The sequence below is a fragment of the Dermochelys coriacea genome, chromosome 8 (genome assembly GCF_009764565.3).
Source record: "Dermochelys coriacea isolate rDerCor1 chromosome 8, rDerCor1.pri.v4, whole genome shotgun sequence".
Taxonomy (NCBI): Eukaryota; Metazoa; Chordata; order Testudines; family Dermochelyidae; genus Dermochelys; species Dermochelys coriacea.
In genome coordinates this window covers 52,563,976-52,587,631 of record NC_050075.1, presented here as the reverse complement: position 1 = coordinate 52,587,631, position 23,656 = coordinate 52,563,976, and positions in this window count along the sequence as shown.

Below are 23,656 nucleotides of genomic sequence, written 5' to 3'. Positions count from 1 at the left end.
TTTGTGTCAGTACATACAAAATAACCATCAAGTCCAAAATGCAATGTAGGCCAATTGGGTAATCAGTAACATTCCTATGACAGCAAATAAAGTGCAAGTGCTCCCAGCTTAAAATGATGGAGATTAAGACCCTGATTCTGTGGCTGTAGGACAAGTTTTCCACTGAGAGGCAGGCCGGGTGGAAGAATTAAGGAAATGATTCAGAAATAGACAAGGTAGAGGAGGTTAAGCTGAAGGGAGGGAGATACAAAAATGTGGTTAGTGTTGCTTGACTAAATATTAATTCCAAATGCTGAGATCCTGCTGATGGAACTCAAATGGTGGCTCTTTAAATACACATTTTTACCACCAGATGGCATTGCTCTCCTCCATAAGAAAACTGGTCTATATGTCCATGAATGACCAAGAAAGCTGTAGCAGGATTAGAATGCAGGTGCCCATCCTTTCTAGCGGCATACTCTGCCCTGTGAAGTAAATGAAGGAGGACCTTGGGCAGACATGCAAGCCACGTAAGGGGCTTAGACATTCTCAGCTGCTTCAGAGGAAGAATTTTTCTAGTTTTAAACACAATTTATGTTTAATAGTATGTGTTGAGGGTTACTCTAATATAAATGATGGCTCAAATGACCATTTATATTAGAGTAAGCCCCAACACATACTAGGTACTGTAAGTACCTACAGAAAGCCTTCAGGGAGCTTACACAACCTAGAAGGGCAAAAAACAAATGAAGGTTGGAGAAGACAGACAGTGTCGAGCATATGGCCTATGTTATCCAGGAGGTAAGACCAGATGATCACAGTGGTCCCTTTGGGCCTTGGAACACATGAATCTGTTGAAGTGTTTAGGGTGGTCACAGACACAGGTCTTGTTAGGTTAATTTTAAAAAAATATATAAACTATATATATAAACCAATTGTCCCCCCTTTTTTGCCATTATTCATTATTTGGCTTTGTTCTGTTAAATGCTAACTTTTTTTAAAAAAAGTAATTGTTACTTGGTTTTTGATATTTGGATGATTCTCTGTTTCTTTTTTAAATTGTACTGTTGTCTGCTTTCAATAGTTAGTTATCATTTAACTCTCACCTATTTATTAAACTTTGCCTCCTTTTTGTCTGTTGTCGTAACGGGAGGAAGGGTGGTCTTGTGGCACTCGATTGGGACTGATTGAAGTTCAAATCCTAGCTCATACTGATTTCTAGAGCACTGGATCAGCCCCCATCCCCACCCCAAGCAGAAGGAAAGCAGATCTGATGTTAAATGGGAGTAGGATGTACAATTCTTTCTGGGGTTAACTACCAGAGTTCAGGGCCAGCTAGCTAATTTAGGGCTCATATTTCTGTTGCTAGAGTTTAAGGCCAGAAGGGACCATGTGATCATCTAGTCCCACCGCCTGTATAGGGCAGGCCAAAGATTTTCATCCAGTGACTCCTCTGTTGAGCCCTGTTCTGTCCTGGCACCCATGGCTGTAAGAGTAGAGCCCTCCCAGGCTAATTGGTTCGGCATGGTGAGGTCACTGCTGGGTCTAAACTTAATAGAATCAATGTAAGCAGCTGAAGTGCTACAGGAAAGAAAAACACTGCACAATTTACAGTGAGCACCTCAGACTCATGGGCAGGAGGCCCAGCTGGTGAAAATTCCCTCCTTCGCTTGGGCTGCACGTTTTCTCAGCCTAGAGAAAAACTGCAGCTTTCCACTAACGTGTCAGCCTATTGCTAAAAGGCTCTAGCTAGCTTTGCCCCCTGGAGAGGAAGGACAGAATGCCATTACTGCTATAGTTTTAGTGCTGATTTCACCTTTGTCATCAAAGAAGACTGGAGCAAAAAAGGCTGGACTGAGCCCTCGACCATGCACCTGGTGCTAACCTGGATGTCTCACTTCTCCTTTTCTCTAACTGAAGAGGGTTTTTTGTTGGTGTTTTTACTCTCTGCAGGGCCACCTCTCCATCATCTGGCTGGCATTACTGATCAGCGAGGGTATTCCCCAGTACGTGTGTATTATGGTGAACTAGCAATCACACTTGAACTCACATTCCCCACCCTTTAAAGACGTTCGTGCTTCTGTTACTGATGCATTTTGGACCTTATCCAAAACCCACTGCAGTCAATGGAAAGATTCCCATTAGCATCAACAGGCTTTGGATAAGATCCTTTAGTGGGTACAACCCACTGAATGTGGTAACAGTGCTGAATTAACTGGGCCAAGAAGCAAATGGAAAAAATCCCCCTGCTGCTAAAGACCAGAACAGCAACTCAGTGGAAAGCAGCACATCAGTCTCCATGGCTACATCAACACAACTAATCCTTTTCCCTCTCCATAGCTAATATTGGTGCAACTCTGCTAGTGGTAGTAGTAGTGGGATCCCTAGTGTAAACAGGGTGTTGAGAGTTTCACCATTGTGCCACTTAACCTTGCTCAGATCAGATCTAGGGAATCTGGTGGTAAAAACTCTGGTGGCTACCTGCAACTTGGCTACTCCATTGCTACTTCCAGCAGAGTTGAACAGGTGGCAGCAAGGATGAGAAATGTTAGGAAGTCTAGTCTGGACAAGGCTGAAGTTGTGTTAGGGTTAGAACATAGCAATTAGCTACAACAGGGCATTAGAAGGCTACAGTGAGGAGGCCTGAGACCTTAAGTGCCTCTGAAAGCTCCCCCTGAACTCGGCTCCAATGCTGTTAGGTCATCGTTCCTTCATTTCACATTTTGGTGGGGAGAGTTTTTGGGAGTGCAAATTCTGGGAGTGCAAATCTATTTAGTCACTTGTTTCTTTTCAGTTTTCCTGCTCCAAAGGAAGCCTGAGGAACAGTGCTGGCCTTTCTGGCAAGGGAGACACTGATACGCAATAACCCGTCTCAGCAGCTGTCAGTAGGATCAGCGGAGCTGGGAAGCATGTGAGTGCAAGATATAAATCCTAAGGATGTGGGATGTACTTGCAAGCCTTTGAGAGGGCATGATTAGTGTCACCATCTGAGCCTTTTTGCATTATGGATGATTTCCAGAACCACACATGCCGAACCCATCAGCCTCTGCAGATCAGTCATCTAATCCAGTAATGATTTTTCCAGCTGCGGTTTGGGGCTGTCGTGATCTGACAAGATTTCATCCAAGACACACACACGGAGAAAAACTGTCTCCAGAGGGTCTGGGCTGGCACCTCTTGCAGACTCAGCAGGGATGAGAGCACAACTCTTCACCACCATCCTAGACAGGAAGGTGAGCAGAAATTCAGCATGTGCCTGGTTGGTGGAGTAAGGAGATGAGGTGAGGACACCAGGATTTAATTTGGCTGCTGTTCTCTTGAATTACTCTCCATAACAAAGAGGCTGCTGTGCATTTCTTAGCAGATTAGTATATCAGATCTTCCATAAGACAGTTGTTAAGACGTCCATCCCTAAGCACAGAGAACGGGGTTCCGCTAAAGCAAACACTTTGGTCAGTAGGGAGGAGTGAGTGGGGAGCAAAGATATTGTTATTGGTGCTCCAGTATTTTACTGACAGTTTAATATCCAGTTCTGATTTTGCCAAGTGCTAGGAAGATACCTGCTGTTTGATTCCAGGGGCCTCCTGCCTCAGATCATCCCTAATCAAATCAGGCTGTGATCCCAGCATTCTAATACGGCACACCCTCATGTGTGACTGACGCTCTCTCACCAAGAGACGTCGGGGCTTGACAGCCAGTAATTTAACATGGGACAGTCCTCTGAACCTGGTGACTAGAGGTCCATCTCCAGCCCTCTAAGTACATCAGACCTTCCATAATCCAGAGCCACCATCCGATTCCCACAGCTGATCCTGCCCCCAAATCAGGGAGAGAGGCTGTGGTATGACTACTGACCTACCCCCCCCCCAGCCCCCCGTCCACAACTGAGAGAGGCCATTCTTTGACTCCGGCCACTGGGATGCAACAGATTCCTGTTGGTTTGAGAACCTCACTTGCAGGGTTTATGGAACACACTGGCGAGTGTGTGTTAGAGATCCCCCTGTGTGCCCAATCCACAGAGGGTAGGTGTCTGTTACAGCCCAAGCTGGGACACTGGAGTAGCTCATGCTTTTAGCTTTGGAGGTCGCCACTCCAATTCCCAGTGTTTCAGCCAAGATGAAGGGAGTTGCACATACCTGAGGCCCACCAGGTTGGAGTTTCCCCTACTCTTTGCCCTCCCCTGCACTGAAGCACTGATCGCAAAAGAAGTCCTCATTGTGTCTATTTGTAGTGCAAGGGCCATTTATTCCACTGTCCCTGGGATCCAAACTCTTTCCGTTTTATGTCTCTTTCTCCACTGCAGTTAACTTTTTGAAGAACAATTTATTGGGAGGGATTTTATGAAATAGAAACATTTAAGGAAGGTTTGCCAGCCACCCCTTCTTCTCTGAGCCATCAGCCTTTTATTTTTCCAGCTTGATTAAAAGCATCTTCTTTGCTTCCTCTTTGCATTAAAAAACACTAAAACAGCTGTAAGTGATGGTTACATTTTTTATTTCCTCCTTTTACTCCAAGCCACAAGCAGTTAAAACAACATTTCCAGTAAGGAGTTTTAGGCTATTGCAATCCTCACGCAGGAGCAGAATCCTCTTCTACAATATTTTAAACACAAGGTGAATTATGACTAGGTTTCCCATATATCAAGAGAGCTAGGATTTTGCAGCTTCTCAATGCAGTGGAAAGGAGAGCTAGTTGTCCTCATAGTCAGTATTGGATGTATTGAAAGTACATGGGACTGGATTTTCATTTTCCTTTACTATATATAGAGGGCCTGGCTCCTTACTTCCACTCAAACTCTGTTCGGAGCAGGAGCTGGGTAACAGTAAAGGTGACTAAGCCTTCTTTGCACTCTTCATATTTAGGGGATAGCCAGCCCTCAGCATAAGTTAGAGCAACCTCAGGGCTGCTCTAATTTACACACAACTGTATATCGTCACAAGGGGCCAATCTGGCAGCTGAGGATAGCCAGAGAACAACAGTGGTTAGGCCACATACCCCTACCCGAGGGGTTGGGTGAGAGGTAGAAGAGTGTAATCATGGCAGCTCTGCGGTAACCTGAGAATCCCTCTATGCCAGTAGAATTTCTGGTGGACAGATCTGCCCAGTTTTAGCACTGGAGTGGCATAAAAGGGCCATAATGCAGTGGACAATTGGGCTTAGAGTGAAACTATATCAGAGTTCAGTGCAGCCTCCATCAAAACGCCTGCTGGCTTCAAGGTGAATTCCAGTCCCTGAGAGTTTTGCTGGCATGAGGACGGAGGTTCAGAACCTCCATTCCTCTCATGAGCTGAGGGCAGGAAAACAGCAGAAAGTTAGTTTAGCAGGCGCATATTGTGTTCAGGGAGATGGGCTGAGACCTAAGCATCATCATTTCTCTCTGGGGAAGTCCCTGTGATCTCTGTATACCTGAGACTCCATGGCTTTTTGGCGGGGGGAGAGCGTGTGCCTGGGTGGGGAAGAGGCAGGGCTGGGGGAGACCTGTTCTGTGCAACATCATCCCCAGGCAAAGTTGCATAAAATATACTATGAAATAGCACAGAATTCTGATTGTGTCAGCAAAAACTTGTGCTGATCTCCATGGGAAAGAAGCTGTAGGCGGCTGGGAGCAGCTCTGAGCTGTTCCCAAAGTCTTTAGGGTCCCTGCTGTGCGTGGGGAAGGGAGTGAGATTATCTTCAGTGACTTGTCTGCATTGATACTTGCCCCAGCAGCCTTTCCTCACCAACAAACACTAGGCCTGGAGCTCCAGGTTTCTGCCCTTCTCCATGGCCCCCTGTGGGATTTGTACCCTCTCCTATTTCCTTCCTCTAGGAACCAGCTAATCCAACTCCCTATGTTGGGAATTCAAGCAAGCTGGCACTCCTGGCTCTGCTGTGGGCTTCCTACCCATCTCCCCTTCCTATCCCTCCACTGTAAAATGGAGGTAATGAGTCTGACCTTCTTTGTAAAGCGCTTTGAGATCTACTGCTGAAAAGCCCCCTATGCGAGCTAGATATTATTATTATTACTGTTGGAAAGGGTTGCTTCCCAGTTAAGCACAGTGCGGTGTCAGCCGCCATCATTAATAGCAGCAGCAGCTCTGAGTGGATTTGAAGCCCAGGGACAGTTGAACAGATCTAGGGGGCGAGGAATGGATAGATTGAGGGCCGTGCGTTGCACTCTGTTTTACTGCCATGTTTGTACCTGAATCTCAGGGAGTGTAAAGCTGCATGTCAGAATTACAGCAGCTCCTGGGAACCAAGACTTCAGAATTTCACACACATCTGGTTAGGGATGGTTCCTTAGCAAACAGCCAGATTATACACAAAGAAACCGCACCTGCCGTCAGATGTCAGGCAGTCACATCGTCACCCCTGCGCTACATCTGCGTAGGACAGCCTTGTGAAAGAGGCTGCACATGTGCGTGGAGGGGAGGAGATGAGGATTCTCTCCCTGGCCCCCATATGTTCCAGAGGATTAAGGGAGCCATTTCACAGTTGCTTCCGGGGTTGGATTAGCATTCACAGCCCATACAACCTATTCCCCTGCTCTGACACATGCATCTGTGCAGTTGCTTTAATACCAGTCCCTTTGTGGTTGACATCACAGTATTGTTTAGTGGGCCCCACTGTGCTGGGTGCTGTACAGACATGGTGGGAGACAGCTTATCTTCTAAACAGGCAAGACAAATGAAGGGTGGGAGGGAAAACAGAGGCACAGAGAGGAGAAGTGACATGCCCAAGGAACATGCCTGTCCACTGTTCTCAAACCTCGCTCTGCTTGGGTGGATCTAACTAAGCTAGGCTGTATGGGGCAAGGACAATCATTGTGTTGGGTGTTTATACAGCACTGAGCACAATGGAGGCCTGGTCCATGAGTAGGGCTCAAAGGGCTAGATCCACAAAGACTCAGTGCTGCAATGCCCTACTTTAGGCCCCATCTGCATGGGTGGCGATGGCTCGGGGATGGAGGGGAGGTCAAGGGGTGCATCTTCCCTGCCCTTGGCACCATTCCCAGGAACAGTAACACTTTGCTGTATCCAGGGCCATTTGGGACAGCAGAGGAGAGAGCAGGAGTTGCTTGTTAATGCTGGGACACAATTCATATTTAAAAAGTTGGGATCCTAACGATAAAATGATTGTTATTTACAGTGATTGAAGGAGACTCAGCTGAGCTGTAATGCATATACTGCATGGGTCCTATTCCATTTAGCATTCAAGGCATAATGAAATGAGAATCTTACAGCAACTCAACAGCAACAAACAGAAACTAACGCCGAGTGAATTTTTCAATAGCTGAATGGTAGCAACAGCACTGTATTAAAATAAAACTGACAACGTTTTTAATGTGATGTGCAGTGTTACTTCTCTGTCATACTACTACTATGAACTAACCTCATGCACAGGTTTTGTTATTTACTAGTAGTATTATGGTAGCGCTTAGAGGTGCCAGTCAGGGATGGTGCTAAATGCTGGACATACATGAAATTGAAAGACAATCCCTGCCCCAGAAGGCTCCCATGAGGGCTTGTTTCTTTAATTTTGTGTTTGTTAAACTGAGTGTCCCCACAAGAATAGCTAACTTAGTGTGACATCAGGGTCATAGGTCAAGCCACAGATCTTATTCCAGTCTAGGGAATGGTACCTTTCTGGGGAGATAGAGCCCAGCTATCAGCTTGGGACTCAGATGGAGAGATGAGCCCTGATGTCTGACTGAGGTAGAGTGGCCTAGTGGCTAAGGCACAAGTCGTGGATCTATCAGGTCTGGGTTCAATTCCCTGCTCCATCACAAGCTCATTCTAACCCTTGGGCAGACATTTCCTCACTTACAATGTTCCCTTTCTGGCCTTGAACACCTCTGCATAGGAGGTGTCCTCAGGCAGTCAATAGCAAGTCTGATTCTGCCATCACTTTTGCTGACTCTGCACCCATGTAATTCCATTGACAATGCAGATTTACACGGGTGTAAGTGAGAAGAGAACAGGTGCTAGTGTTTTATATTTATAGAGCACTTTGCATTCCCCAAATACCATAGAGCACCAGAGTAATGAAGCCTTGTATAGGGTAGAGGAAGGCAGCCACATGCTGCATAACAGTGGAGGGATGCAGGGGGGCAGCAGAAAAGTTTGTCCCAGAAGGCTGAGGAAAGCTCCAGCTTCCCCCAGAAGTGGAGTGAAATGTTTTGTTGCTGGGTAGAGCAGGCAGGTTTATTCCTTAGGTGTCATCCAAAAGACCCCCCACAGTACTTTAAAGGAGTCTGTATTAATAGCTAGGATGTTTTTTTAAGGGTTCTTTGGGAACTCACTGCTGAAAGGACACTAATTCTTCATCCACAGACTGGAAAAGACCAGGAGTACTTGTGGCACCTTAGAGATTAACCAATTTATTTGAGCATAAGCTTTCGTGAGCTACAGCTCACTTCATCAGATGCATGCAGTGGAAAATAATTGCTCCCTAAAGACTGCGAGCGGAAACATTTAGTTTTCCAGGAGGGATTAAGTGGATTTCTCTAGTCTAACCTGGGCACCACTTCAGGGTTCCCAGACACAGACTTGGCTTGTCTCTGGCTTTAAATGGTTAATCGGCACAACTGCTATCTAAAAACTAGGCACGGCTGGTGGGATTTTCCAAAGCACTCAGCGTTCGCTTAACTTGTCTCCCATTGATGTCAGTGGGAAAACTCCCATCGCCGTCAGTGGGGGCAGAGGTAAGCGATCACTGAGCCCCTCAGAAAATCCATCCCACAAGCTTCATGCTCCCCAGATTTTTCTGCCTCACACTTTCCTGAAATGCTCTGAGCACAGGACTGGGCTTCACATGCTGCAGCGTTCTGACAGGGATTTCAGATAAGCGTCACTTCTCCTCTCCCTCAGTTTGTCTGGCTGGACAACGAGGACACTATGGCATTTAGGGTCACAGGGCAGGGTGAAGGTACAAGGACTGCTCCTCTCCTCCCTTGTGTGATCCAAGGACCGGGACCATGCAGCCCCTGTACTTCAGGGAACACAGAAACTGCTCCCTCTACATGCTCTGGGGACAAATCCTCTCCAAAAACGTGAACGGGAAGGTTAGAGAGAAAATGTAATGAGAAATAATTGGCCTGAGCTCAATAAAGTACAATTTTAAGAGTTAATTTTCTAGTATGAGATTTTATAAATTACGCATTACTAGGCATGAATATTCACATCATAAAGAACTAAGTAGGGATTTCCAGATTATTGCATGCTTTGGTTTTTCAAATCTAGCATTCTTTTACTGCAATTTTTGTAGCTGGAAATAATTTGTTGATATATCATATGGATCCTAGCAAGATCATTTGAATTTTCTAATCACCGAAACTTCAGCACAATACAGCTATCTATGTAATCTAGACAACATAAAATACATCTATTATATACAAAAACAAATTAATGATGTTATAGACTTCATAAGCATTATAAATGTGACTTTTAATGAGACTCAGTAAATTTTTCAAAAGCCTGTGAGTGCCAATGCCCTATATCCACCAAGCAATGAATATTTACATAACTGGTTGATAATGTTGATAACCTCTAAGTAAAATATTTATGAAACAACTACATGCAATAACCCTTTGCATTTCTGGAGGGCAAATATAGTGCTGCCAATCTATAACAAGGGGAATATGGACAACCCGGAAAATTACAAATCAGTCAGCTGAACTTCAGTACCCAGAAAGATGATGGAGCAAATAATCAAGCAATGCGTTCACAAACACTTAGAAGATAATAAGATGACAAATAACAGTCAACATGGATTTGTGGAGAACAACTCATGTCAAACCAACCTAATAGCTTTCTTTGAGATGGTAACAAGCCTCTTGGATTGGGAGGAAGCAAAAGATGGGTATATCTTGACTTTAGTAAGGCCGTTGATACTGTCTCACGTAACCTTCTCATAACAAGCTAGGGAAATACAGCTTAGAAAGATGGAGCGACTATAAGGTGGGTCAGGGCATAACTGGTTGGGAAACCATTCCCAGAGAGTAGCTATCAGTGATTCACAGTCGAGCTGGAAGGGCATATCGAGTGGGGTCCTGCAGGGATTCATCCTGTGTCTGGTTCTGTTCAATATCTTCATCAATGATTTAGATAATGGCATAGAGAGTACACTCACAAATTTTGAAGGCAATACCAAGCTGGGAGGGGTTGCAAGGGCTTTGGAGGACAGGATTAAAATTCAAAATGGTCTGGACAAACTGGAGAAATGGTCTGAAGTATGTAGGTGAAATTCAATAAGAACAAATGCAAAATACTCCACTTAGGAAGGAACAATCAATTGCACACATCAAAATGGGAAATGACTGCCTAGGGAGGAGTACTGTGGAAAGGGATTCATGGGTTATAGTGGATCACAAGGTAAATATGAGTCAACAGTGTAACACTGTTGCAAAAAGAGCAAACATCGCTCTGGGATGTATTAGCAGGAGTGTTCTAAGCAAGAATGAGGAGTAATTGTTCTGTCTACTCTGTGCTGATAAAGCCTCAGCTGGAATATTGTGTCCAGTTCTGGGCATCACATTTCTGGGAAGATGTGGACAAATTGGAGAAAGACCAGAGAAGAGCAACAAAAATTATTAAAGGTCTAGAAAACATGGCCTATGAGGGAAGATTGAAGAAATTGGGTTTGTTTAGTCTGGAGAAGAGACAACTAAGGGGGGACATGTTAAAAGTTTTCAAGTTCATAAAAGGTTGTTACAAGGAGGAGGGTGCAAAATTGTTCTCCTTAAGTTCCAAGGCTAGGATAAGAAGCAATGGACTTAATTGCAGCAAGGGCGGTTTAAGTTGGACATTAGGAAAAACTTCCTAACTGTCAGGGGGGTTAAGCACTGGAATAAATTGCCTAGGGATGTTGCGGAATCTCTGTCATTGGAGGTTTTTAAGAACAGGTTAGACAAACACCTGTCAGGGATGGTCTTGTTATTATTTAGTCCTGCCTGGAGTGCAGGGGATTGGACAAAAAGACCTATTGAGGTCCCTTTCAGTTCTACGATTCTATGATAGTTCTTTAGATTCATTTATCTCAAAGCGCTTTACAGAGGTGTTTAAGGATTACTATGTCCATTGTACTGATGGGGAAACTGAGTCAGAGAGGTGAAGTGACTTGCCCAAAGTCACTAAGGGTAAGTCTACCCAGCAGGTAGGACAGAGCTTTCCAGCATGGGTAGACAGACATGCCTACTGCTGTTCAAGCTAGCACACTAAAAACAGCAGCATGGCCACGGCAGTATGGTCTGTGGGCTAGCCACCAGAGTATGTACGCATAGGTTAGGTAAGTTTATACCCTGGTGACTAGCCTATGCCTCAACGTCCACCCTGCTAGTACTGTACACGGTAACGACAGTAACTACAAAGACACTGCTATTCATGTACACTGTAACTTCACTGTAGTTGACGGTGTAAGATTTCTGTGGTAAGTACATGTTAGAGAAGAGCGTAAATGTAGGTCTGGCCTACACTTAAAAATAGATCAACCTAGCTAAGTCCCTCAGGACTGTGAAAAATGCTGGGCCCTGTTTGCCCGCTGTAGTTAGCTTGACCTAATCTCGAGTATAGATGCAGTTAAATTGATAAAAGAATTCTTCCATCGAACTAGCTACCTCCTGTTGGAGAGGTGGATTTTTGCATCGACAGAAAACCCCCTGTAGGATACCCCCACAGGAAGCATCTACGCTGCAGCGCTATGGGGGCATATCTGTAGCTTTGCATGGTAGCCGCTGTAGTGTAGACATGCGTGTAGTTAATAGACCTATAGATGGCTCAGGAGCTTGAAATAATGTTGAGCCTTTCTGACCACATAAAAGTAGCTCCAGGGGCTCACAAAACATTGGGGCACTGGACAGCACTTTGGATAGATTCAGCTCTGCTACTTCCTCAATGTAAACAGTTAGGCCTGGATCCTGTGATCGGATCTGCCTGGGCGGAGCATACTGGCCATCACAGTACCGTTGACTCCACTGGGACTGCTAGAGGCCAGGGGTGTGCCCAGGTGGCTCCCAGTGCAGGATCAGAGCCATAGCTAGTCTGTCATCCCTTTGGTTTGTGTTGGCCTTTCATGCAGCAACAGAGAAGAGAGGATTTGGGGAGAAGGGCAAGTTTGAAGAAAAAGAAAAATATAATTACACCCCCAAACATTTGGCCATTTGCTTTGAAACTGGCTAGATTTTAAGCAGCAGGTGTCCCATTGAATACACGAGAGGAAATACGAAAGTTACCGTTTTACCTGTAAATTCACCCCTTTGTCCATATGCATCATGCGATAAGCTTTAATAATTTCCCTTCCTTATCCCAATGGGACATATAATACAGTATTTTCTGCAACCTTAAATACACACATATCATCTGATATTACTTTTATTTCACCTCATTTGTGTTTAACTTTGTACTATCGATCTAAGTGATTCCCATGTATTCTCTAACACACACACACAAAGTACTACACAGTAAAACACAATGGTATGTGTGTTTATCCAGGCTCTATAAAAGCTGTATTGTATTCTAGAGTAATAACTGAGGTGATTCTATATGATCATACACAATTGCTGAACGCTAATGTATACACAATAAGGACCAAGGCCCAGGATCACAAAAGTACGTAAGCAAGTGCTTTACTTAATGGGGGCCAAACTGTGCCCTGACTTGCACCCCATGAAACTCCATCGGAGTCAATGGGGGAGCATGGAGAGTTACTGAACTTGGTTAAAGCCATGGTTAAACTGTGTCCCTATGACACAGCCCCTCATTGGTGATGGTGCAGAACTGCCATTAGTAGGGTAAGTGCAATCTTGCTGGGTGTTTCTAATTTTCAGTTTCTTTGCTGAAGGAGGAATCACTGAAGGTCTGGCCGTGCAGTTTCTTATAAGAAATCACTGGAGCGGGTTGAAAAAATTACAATTATTTTTCACAGGAAACTATGATTTAAAAAATTCTGCTATGCATAGTAAATAATGTTACCATTTGCATGGAAATTCTTTAGCTTTATTTGCAAGTGTAGGCAGTATGGGTGTTCTGCTGTTGAGCATACCTACATTAATTGCAAACAAAACTGAAGAATTTCCATTAAAATCTACTTGCATAGACACAAGGTGCCCATAGTGATGTCCTAAGGGTAGGACACACATGGGAGGGACTGTCACACCACAGCATATCCTGAAAATGATAAACTGACAGAACACATGACCAAGGGCACATTTAATGAAATTGATAGGTGCTAGAAAAGGAAACACCTTCACAGAATGTGTGATTAGACTGTGGAACTCACTGACACAGGATGTCATTGAAAGCAAGAACTTGACAAGATTCAAAGTGGGATTGGATGATTATATAGAACTCAGCATCCAGAGTTACAATAGTTAATGCCATTTAAAGAAAATTTGGGGAGGGTATAAAACCATGTTTCAGGGCTTGAGCAAATCTCTATTAGGAATGGGAGGAGACTTCTCTAGGGATAGATATCCCATAACTGCCCACTGAGAGAGTTCTTACATCTTCCTCTGAAGTAGCTGGTATCGGTATTGTCGGAGACAGGATATTGAACTAGATGGACCATGAGTTTGCTCTAATATGGCAAGTCATATATTACTGTGTGTGACACCCTGACACCCCAATATTCACCACTGTCATGTAATTAGGACATGTTCTGTACAAAGTATGCCTTGTGAGGTATCATTCTAAAAGTCTTGATCTGCTAGACAGCAATATCTCTTTGGATTGTATGTTCTATCGTCGTATGTGAAGTTATGAAGTTTGGCTGTGTATGTGTTACTGAAACATGTTGCGAGGTTGGAAAAACACCCACAAGCGGCCTTTCAGATATGACAGTAAAAAGGCCAGACAATGTTAATGGCTCATTGAAGAAATGCACACAAGCACAAGGATTACCCCAGGAACTGTGTACAATAGAAACCTCTCAGAGATAGCACTATACAATGGGGACTGTTTGACCCAGGTCACAGAAAAAGAGCTTTCCAGCAAGTGGGAAGAAGATATAAAAGGGGGACAATGACATCATGAGGGTGCTCATTCTCCCTACAACAACACACCTGGAAACACCTGAGAAATAAAGACGGAACAGGGGGGAAGTAGTGGTCCCAGGCTAGAGAGATTTCTAGCCTGTGTATGAAAACCTGGGAAACCCAAGATGCAAAGCCAAGACAGCTTGTGCCTTAAGAATCTGCCAGCCTGTTTATCACCCAGGGTGAGAATTTGCTAATTCATATCCTACTTATCTAGTATGTTAAGCTCAGTTTGAGGTTTTGTTTATTTACTAGGTAATCTGCTTTGATCTGTTTGCTATCACTTATAATCACTTAAAATCTATCCTTTTGAAGTTAATAAACTTATTTTATATTTTAATCCAAACCAGTGTGCATTTGATTAAGGTGCCTGGGGGAAATCTCAGCTTGCTTACCACAAGTGTGCATGGTCCTCTTCACATTGAGGGAGAGGCGGACCGAGTGTTAAACCCAAATACTGGCTACATTTGACCAGGGCAGGATGGTTCTGCTCTGGGGTCCTAGACTGGGAGGCTGGTGGTTAGAGAGCCTGCATGTGACTGCAGCTGGGTGTGTCCCTACCCAACTTGTTATAAGAGAAGACATTGCCAAAGCTGCAACGAGGCCTTGTCCAGCAAAGCAAATGAAGGCAGGTCTACACAAAAACCAAGGCATTGGCACAGCTGCACCGATGCAGCTGTGCTACTATAGCACTTAAGTGAGACGCTCCTAGGCCAATGGGAGAGAGCTCTCCCCTTGGCGCAGTAGCTATGTCGATGGGAGAAGCTCTCCTGCCAACATAGTGCTGTCTACATGGGGAATTAAGGTCAATATAACTATGTCACTCAGGGATGTGAATTTTTCAACCCAAGCCAACATAGTTATACCAATATAGGTCTGTAGTGTAAACCTAGCCTGAGACTCTCAGCTACATCCTCATTATTGAACAATGTCAAATGTAGAAGGACAGGGGCATGTCCAAGAAAGACTGAACCATATTAGAAACCAAGAGGAGACTATTTTACTAAGAAAGTAACTTTGGGCAATAGATTTGCTGTGCCTGATTCCCTCCTCTCCTGTCTGGGTGTGAATGTTGTGTGACTCATTCAGTGTAGAAGAGTGTGATCCAAAGCCTAGTGAAGTCAGTGGAAAGACTCCCATTGACTTCAATGGGCTTTAGATCAGGCCTCCTTCCTCTACTTATCTTACCTGATAACATGTCCTTTCTTGAGATCCCTGCTTTAGGCAGCCTCTGCTAGCACTGCCCATCTCCCCAAGTGGAGAGGAGTCTCAGTTTGGTATTGATCCAGCCCATCTCAGGCTGCAGGCATGCAGAGCCAGCCCTCTCCCCCCACTTTTTGCCATATTCTTTCCCCACTGGCTTTTGATTGTTGTTACCCTCTTCCTCTTCCAACCCCTGACCCCACCTAGGCAAAGTGGGGACTGCAATGGCCCTGCATTGTGTAGCATGGATTATGGTTTCAGAACACACATGTCCAGAGGAAAGCGGGAGCAGAGTATTACAGTTGCTATAAGGAAATGAAGAGTGGAAAGTTACAGAAGCTACAAAAGAGAGAGCTCCGCCCCAATGGGGTGCTAAATTGGAGGCTGATGCTTTGAAAATACAAAAAGATATGCCCAGAGACCTTTATCATCCAGACCATTTGAATTCTCTTGTGTAGCTTTCCAAGCCCTTAGCCCCTTTAACTGTGATCCCAGGACTTGGTCTCTTAACAACTGTTTCCCTCTATGAATTTGCAGATGGGTTGTGGTGGGGAAAGGAAATTCCATCAGGCCTCATTAGAAGACACTCTGTTCCAGTCCTGGAGGACCCACAGTGACGGCGGCCATAAGCATTGCCCCCAGCTGCTGTCAGATCCAGTCGATAATGCAGCTGGGGATTCCATTCCCGGTCTGGCTGCACTGGGAAAGCTTACTCAGCTCCTGAGCCTTTATGAGAAAGCCAGTTGTGTGATACATTTCCCAATCTAATAGCCGAAAGACAGAATGTAAATCTTGGGGGCTTCCGAGGACAGTAAACTCAGGCGGAAACCTTTCACCTCCAGCAACCCTGGTTTAAATGTGCCCTGAATATCCACAGTGCATGGAGGTTAGTGGCCCCAGCTAACCTCTGATGGGGACACTATCAAGGTACAAGATGTATATGAAAAAGCTCCTTGACTGTAGGTTAACAACAGCACCTTAGATTATGATTCCTATCAAAACTGATAGAATTAAAATCCCTAATGTTCCTTTTATCATTTCTGTTCTTTTTTTACTCTCTGCCCTTCACTCAGCTTGGGCACTGAATGAATTATGTTCATTATTATTTACATAGTATCCAAAACACGTTTGGCCCTTTATTGACAAACAAAAGCCACAGTTTCTGCCTCAAGCACTTAGGCTAAGAATTTTAAAGCTGCTCACAAATTTTGGAAACCAAATTTCCATTAACTAGGCACCCAAATCCAGGAGGCTGTGAACATCTCAGATTTACAGTGTAAAATAAAGACCCTTTATTTCTCTAAAAATGCTGAAAAGAAGCAATTATAAGTAAATAAAGATAAACATTTTTTGACAATTTTTTCCCCCACTGAAATAAAGCATTTTTCAGGGCCCCAGAACATTCACTGATTTCAGGTTGAATTTGACAAATGGCTTTCGTTGAAAAAAAAATTTTTTTTTTGAAGAGTTGAAACATTTTGTTTGAATCATTGCATTCTGAAACATTTTATTTTAAAAAGTCAAAATATTTTGATGTTTTGAAATACATTTTGGTCAAACAACCAACTCATCATAAAAAACTTGGGGGGAAATTATTTCAAGTCAACAGAAAACATTTCAGTTGATTCAAAATGAAATGTCTTAAAGTTTTCAATTTGATGAAAACTTTTGGGAAAATCTGATTTCAGTTCAAATCAAAATGGAATTTTTTCAAAATTTTCAGTTTGTCCCACTGAGCAGAAAAATCTGTTATTTGCTCAGCCCTATTTTGAGAACAAGAGTTGGTTTTGGTGGCTCTGAATATGTCTTGGCAGTTTATTATTTTTACTAGACTGGTCAATTTCACATTCAGATTTTTATGCACTAGTTGTGTGGGTTTCCCAACATAGGGAAACCTTTAAATAATAAAACAATTTTTTGCCATTGAATCATTTTTTAAAAAGTGATGAAAATGTTTGGTTTTATACTAGGTTTTGTAATCCCTTTTTAAAAACTCAACCTAAATTTGAGACTCACACAGCTGGGAAGTGTTCTTTCAACATTTAGCAATAGATACACCACCACACATCATCTCTGTCTCTAATCAGGAGAGGCCCAGGAACTGCAGCTCATGACTGCACTGGAAAACATGGGGGGGGGGGAAGGGAGGAAAGGGGAGGTCAGGACTGGAATAGCAGGGGGTGTTGCAGGCCATGAATGAAGGGCATGTTGAACGGCATGTGGAGAAAGCTTTGCATAACACCTGGACATGCTCTGCCTGGTCCCTGATGTGCACAAGCGTAAAATCCTCCAAATCCCTTCCACTTCCAAAATGCCATTCATCAGCCTGTTTGTTTTTATTGCCTCTCTCCACCAAGATTACTTCTTTATCTTTTCTCTTCAAGCTGTTTCTTTGAATGAGTCAGGTGCTGGGACATATTTTTGGGAGCCCTGGGTCATTCTGTTCAAATTAAAACTGTGTTCTTTTGTGCTTCTCAGAAGTCTTGCTCATTCTTGCTTGTTTGTAGCCCATGAGCTGGCTTTATAAGGCACTATGCCTCATTGAAATAGCAAGCAAATTCCTTACATGAAACTGCATTCATCAGTGATCAGTTGGGCTTTTCCCTTCATGAGACTGGCTAATCAAACAGACTCTCTGCTGCGCTCTGACTGTATTCTCTCTGTTTGTTTCATCACACTGCTGGTTTATTTCAGTTTGGAAGCAATGTTTGGCCATTGTAGAAGTCAGTTAATAGAACTGCTGTATGATTTTTAAACAATCGTCCCCTTGTTTTCTCTGGGCGAGTATGAATTAGGTGTCCCTGACTTCCCCCCATTTCCAGCAAACTGCTTTGATCAGGGGTTCCCAGTACTGCCTCCATCACTAGCATCCCAGCTGACATCCTTCAGTAATTTCTCTTTTCTCACTCCATCCTGAGGCCGAGACCCTCAGTGGGGGAGAAATACTGAGGCTCAGATCAGCTTCCCACACTAATTGTACCACATCTGGCATGCAGATCCACCCTCTGCTCCAGAACCCAATCCCCCTGCTTCGGAACACCTGATCCATTTTGCACTGCCTCAGCCCTCGCTCTGGTGCTAGTGTGACAGCAAGCTGGCTACCGGGGAAGGTGCAGAATGGCGCACAAGCATATAGAGGCATAAAGGATCACCTGAATGGTTGTGATGGTATCACAACTGCTCTCCAAGTCAATGGGGAAAGTTCATACAAGAAAGATTTGTTCCAGGGTACGTATTCAGCTTCATTCATTGAGCCACACAATTTCTGTTAATTGGCAGTGCTCAATAACCTAGCGCATTGTGCAGAAAATATATTCTTAGGAGGAAGATTTAGCTGGTTCTAGAGTTTGCATTTGTGGAGATTGATACACTGAGAGATGGCAAGACTAGAAGGCATCATTGTGACCACCTTTTCTGAGCTCCTCTATAACGCAGGCCAGAGAACTTCCCCAAAATAATTCCTAGAGCAGACCTTTTAGAAAAACATCCACTTTTGGTTTAAAAGGGGTCAGTGATGGAGAATCCACCTCGACCTTTGGAAAATTGTTCCAATGGTTAATTACTCTCACTGTTAAAAATGTACACCTTATTTCCAGTCTGAATTTGTCTAGCATCATTGGATACATTGTAGAAATAATTGGATATATGATAGAAATCAACATTTAAAATGGTCTCCTAGAAAACTGAGTATGTTACTGCCTGATGATTAGGGCCCTACCAAATTCATGGTCCATTTTGGTCAATTTCATGGTCATAGGATTTTAAAAATCATAAATTTCATGATTTCAGCTATTTAAATCTGAAATTTTATGGTGTTGTAATTGTAGGGGTCCTGACCCAATAAGGAGGGGAGAGTCCCTATTGTAGGGAGGATTGCAGTAATGCTCCCTTTACTTCTGCACTGCTGCTGGTGACGGCGCTGCCTTCAGAGCTGGGCAGCTGGAGAGCGGCAGCTGCTGGCTGGGAGCCCAGCTCTGAAAGCAGAGCCGCCAGCGGCAGCGCAGAAGTAAGGATGGCATGGTATGGTATTGCCACCTTTACTTCTTTGCTGTTACCTTCAGACCTGGGCCCCCAATGCCTGGGTATGGCATTGCCACCCTTACTTCTGCACGGCTGCTGGTGAGGTGCTGACTTCAGAGATGGGCACCTGACCAATGGCCGCCACTCTCCAGCCGCCCAGCTCTGAAGACAGTGCAGAAGTAAGGGTGGCAATACTGCAACTCCCCTAAAATAACCTTGCAACCCCCTGCAATTTCCTTTGGGGTCAGGACCCGCAATTTGAGAAATGCTGGTCTCCCCCATGAAATCTGTATAATATAAGGTAAAAGCACACAAAAGACCAGATTTCACAGGGGGAGACCAGATTTCATGGTCCACGTTTTTCATGGCTGTGAATTTGGTAGGGCCCTATTGGAAGCTATCATTTCCCTTGTGCAGGCTGGGAAGTGGTTTTATTACTAGACAGCAAACTCCAAGTGGCATGAAATGTCTGACTTTGCCAACCGAGGTGTGCTATGTCACTGCATTAGCTGATCAGGTATTGAAAGAGAATAGGCAAGGGTGGTGATTCATCAGAATCTGGCATTCCATTCCCCAGCTGGTTAAGCAGAAGAGTTAAAACCTCCAAAGCCAATTATAAACCCAAGTGATTGGTTTCCAAGTTGAAAGGTACACAAAATCCACACCTCTATGTCATGCACATGTATTTGATCAAAGAAAACTCCAACCTAAGTAGCAACATTCAAAACATTCCCTACAGAAGGAGAAACACCGTGAAATTGCAGGGGGCTCTTTGCCTCTTGTTATGAGCTCAGACCCCACTTTACCAAATTCAATATCTTTTGCCATTTTTTCCCCTTGAGAATGGACATGCTTTGAGTGGCAGGTGGCTGCGAAATAGAACTTGACATTATTAATGATTATATTAATGTATTTATTGACACTGCTCTAGTTCCTAAGCATCCCAGTCATGGAGCAGGACCTTATTGTGCTAGGTGCCAGACAAAACCAGCACCAAGAAACAATTCCTGCCCTGAAGAGCCTGGTGTTGAAGAGGAAATAGCCAGTTTGTACAATTTTGTGGAACATACAAATATTTGAGGAACACAAAATCAAATGGCAACGTTTGCCCCCAGTTTCCTGTAGCTCTCATCTTGAGAAAGCTCTCAGGAAAAGCCCTTGGAGTGGGGAGAGCTGGCCTGTTAATCCGGGAGTGTCACTTCTGGCTTTGTTGTGTCGCCGCCTGGCGGTCACTGAAACCTATTTCAAGGTATGGTGGTTAAAGCCAAATGTCTTGAAAACAGTATTCTCAGCTTTCCATTTGAACAATGCCCAGGCGAAGAGACAAATAGATCGGGTGAAATTAAACCTCAATTTTGGTGGGTCACCACTGATGCCCAATCAGAATCCACAGGACCTCGGGATACCCCTGGGCCGCATGCTCAGCTTCTGTCATCACCTTGAACAAACCAAAAGAAAAACGCACACCAGGGACAACATCATACAGAAGCTTGCGGGAACATCATGGGGAAGTGACGCCTGCATGCTCCAAATTCCGTCACCAGCCTTGGTCCATTCCACAACAGGATACCATGCCACAGTTTGGAATGGAAGTCCATACACCATCTTAGTGGACATTGAAATTAATGCCGCTCTTTGCATAATTAGTGGCACCCTCCCACCAACGTCACTTCCATGGCTATCGGTATTGACTGACATTGCGCTGGCAAATATCTGACGAGATGCTGCGACAGTTGGGGAGTACATAAAGACCATGGCAAATACCACACTACAGCTCCACCATGACCTAGATCATCCCCCTCGCCACTGACGAAAATCAAGAAAACCCTTCCGGTCTCACTCTTCTTTGCGGAAGATAAGGATGTTCACAAAAGATGGTCTGAAGCCTGAGCAGCTGCCGATGTACCAAGCAAAAATCTAATTGACAACTCAACTGTGCAAGTGCTGGGCTTCCCCACCCCATGGTGCATATGGACAGCTCTAAACTGTAACTACCCCTGACATGGAAGATTCACAAACTTACCCCATAGATGGAAAGTGCGGGAATCGCTGAACTGTGTCTGTGGCGTGGTGCAAACTATCAGCCACATCACAGAGGGCTGCCCCATTTATGCTTATCCTGGAGGTGCCACAGCCATTCATATGGCTGCCCCCTCTGCTCTAGACTGTATTAGAGACCTTAAGATCCAACTGTGGCCATATGAAAGAGAAGAGTCAGTGTCCAGCCCACCTCAGTTTGTGAGCCAGATCTTTCAACCGGTGTGACCCAGCCCTCTGTGAGCACTGTCAGAAACACAACAAACAGAGGCGTTCTCCCCGGGTTCTGTAACGCTCACATGGTGCTCCTGCTGAAGTCAACAGGCATGCTACCCATGCTTCTGAGGGCAGTATTAGGCCATTGGCTGTTTATGGGCTGCCCAAAGGCCACCTGACCTACCTGACAGCTGTTTGTCTTCAAAACCTTGATGAGTGACCCTCAGAAACATTTTATAATAAGAGCCTTCCTATGCCATTGGAAGAAGAGCAATAAAAAATGGGGTCTGGAAAAGTAATATGTATCTGCAATGCTAATAATCCCATATTTCCCAAGATGGTAGTTCCAGGATCTTGGCTTCAAACCACTGAATGTAGACCCAATAATGCAGTAATTGCAGTGCAGTTAAATCCATGTGTTCATGCCATAATTCTTACTCCCACTTTCTAAGGCCTCAATTCAGCCTAGCATTTAAGCATGTGCTTCATAGAATGGGATTGCTACCATGCTTAAAGTTAAGCCATTCTTTGCAGAATCAGGGCCTAAGGCATCAGATCTGGAGACTATGTTCCATCCCTCAAGTGCCAGGATTCAAGCTCCCAGGAACTGAGTTCGGTCCAGTTCCATCACTTCAGGAAAGCAAATAATCGTCTAGCAATAATGTTTTTGTACAGGCTCAGGAACACACGATCTACTCTCATATAGGGTGTGTGTGTGGGGAGCTCTATTTGCCATGTGAGATTTTAGCGAGGCTGCAGCATATGATTCCAGTTATAAGGGGCTGATAATCTGGGTAGGCATGCAGTTAATCTCCATTTCTTTATAAGATCAGATTTACTAGGTGATCCCAGCTGTGATGTTAGAACAGAGGTGGGCAAACTATGGCCCGCAGGCCACATCCGGCCTGCGGGACCGTCCTGCCCAGCCCCTGAGCTCCCAGCTGGGGAAGCTAGTCCGCAGCCCCTCCTCTGCTGTTCCCCTTCCCCTGCAGCCTCAGCGTGCTGAGGCACCAGCACTCTGGCCCACTGCTCCTGCTGGGCAGCGCGGCAGTGTGGCTGGCTCCGGCATGGTAAGGGGGCGGGGAGCAGGGGGTCCCGGGGAGCAGTCAGGGGACAGGGAGCAGGGGGTGGTTGGATGGGGCGAAGGTTCGGGGGGGCGGTCAGCGAACAGGGTAGGCTGGATAGGTGTGGGAGTCCCAGGGGGGCCTGTTGGGGGTGGGGGTGTGGATAGGGGTCGGGGCAGTCAGGGGACAGGGAGCGGGGGGTTGGATGGGGGGTGGACTCCCGGGGGGCAGTTAGGAGCAGGGGTCCCAGGAAGGGGTGGTCAGGGGACAAGAAGCGGGGGGGTTGGATGGGTCGGGGGTTCTGAGGGAGCACTCAGGGGGCAGGAAGTGGGAGGAGGCAGATAGGGAGTGGGGGCCAGGCTGTTTGGGGAGACACAGCCTTCCCTACCCAGCCCTCCATATAGTTTGGCAACCCCGATGTGGCCCTCGGGCCAAAAAGTTTGCCCACCCCTGTGTTAGAACTTCTTTCATTCATAATGTGGACATGCGCCACCTACCAACCAACAACCCAACCTTATAGGAAGAGTTGTAACGCCATTCTTCACATTCTGGGCATAGGGCCATTTCCCTGCTAGGTCATCTGATGGTGGAAGTGCACTGTCTTTTGGCCTGGACATGAGCCATCAATAACCCTCCAAGCTGCAAGATATTATCCAGTTGCTGCTACATGTGGTTCAGGGGACAGGTCACTGTATGGGAACTCTGCAGATTGAGTTCTATTCCCAACTCTGCCACTGACCTGCTGAGTGACCTTTGGCAAGTAACCTCAGCTCTCTGTGCCTTAGTTTCCCCTCCAACCCTTTGTCTATCTTGTCTGTTTAGGATTTGTAAGCTTCCTGGAGCAGAGATTGTCTCTTACTATGTGTTTGTACAGTGCTTAGCAGAATGGGGCTGCAAACTCAGTCAGAGCCACAATACAAATAATTAACCAACAATAAATAACCAATCATTAATCCATAACACTCTTATATAATTTCAAAGAGCTTCTCAATCTTTAATGTATTTACCCTCACAATGCCACAGGGAGGCAGAGCACTGCTATTGTCCCCATTGTACGGACAGGCACCGAAAGACTTGTCCAAAGCCACACAGGAAGTCAGCAGCGGAGCAAGGATTTGAACCCAGGTCT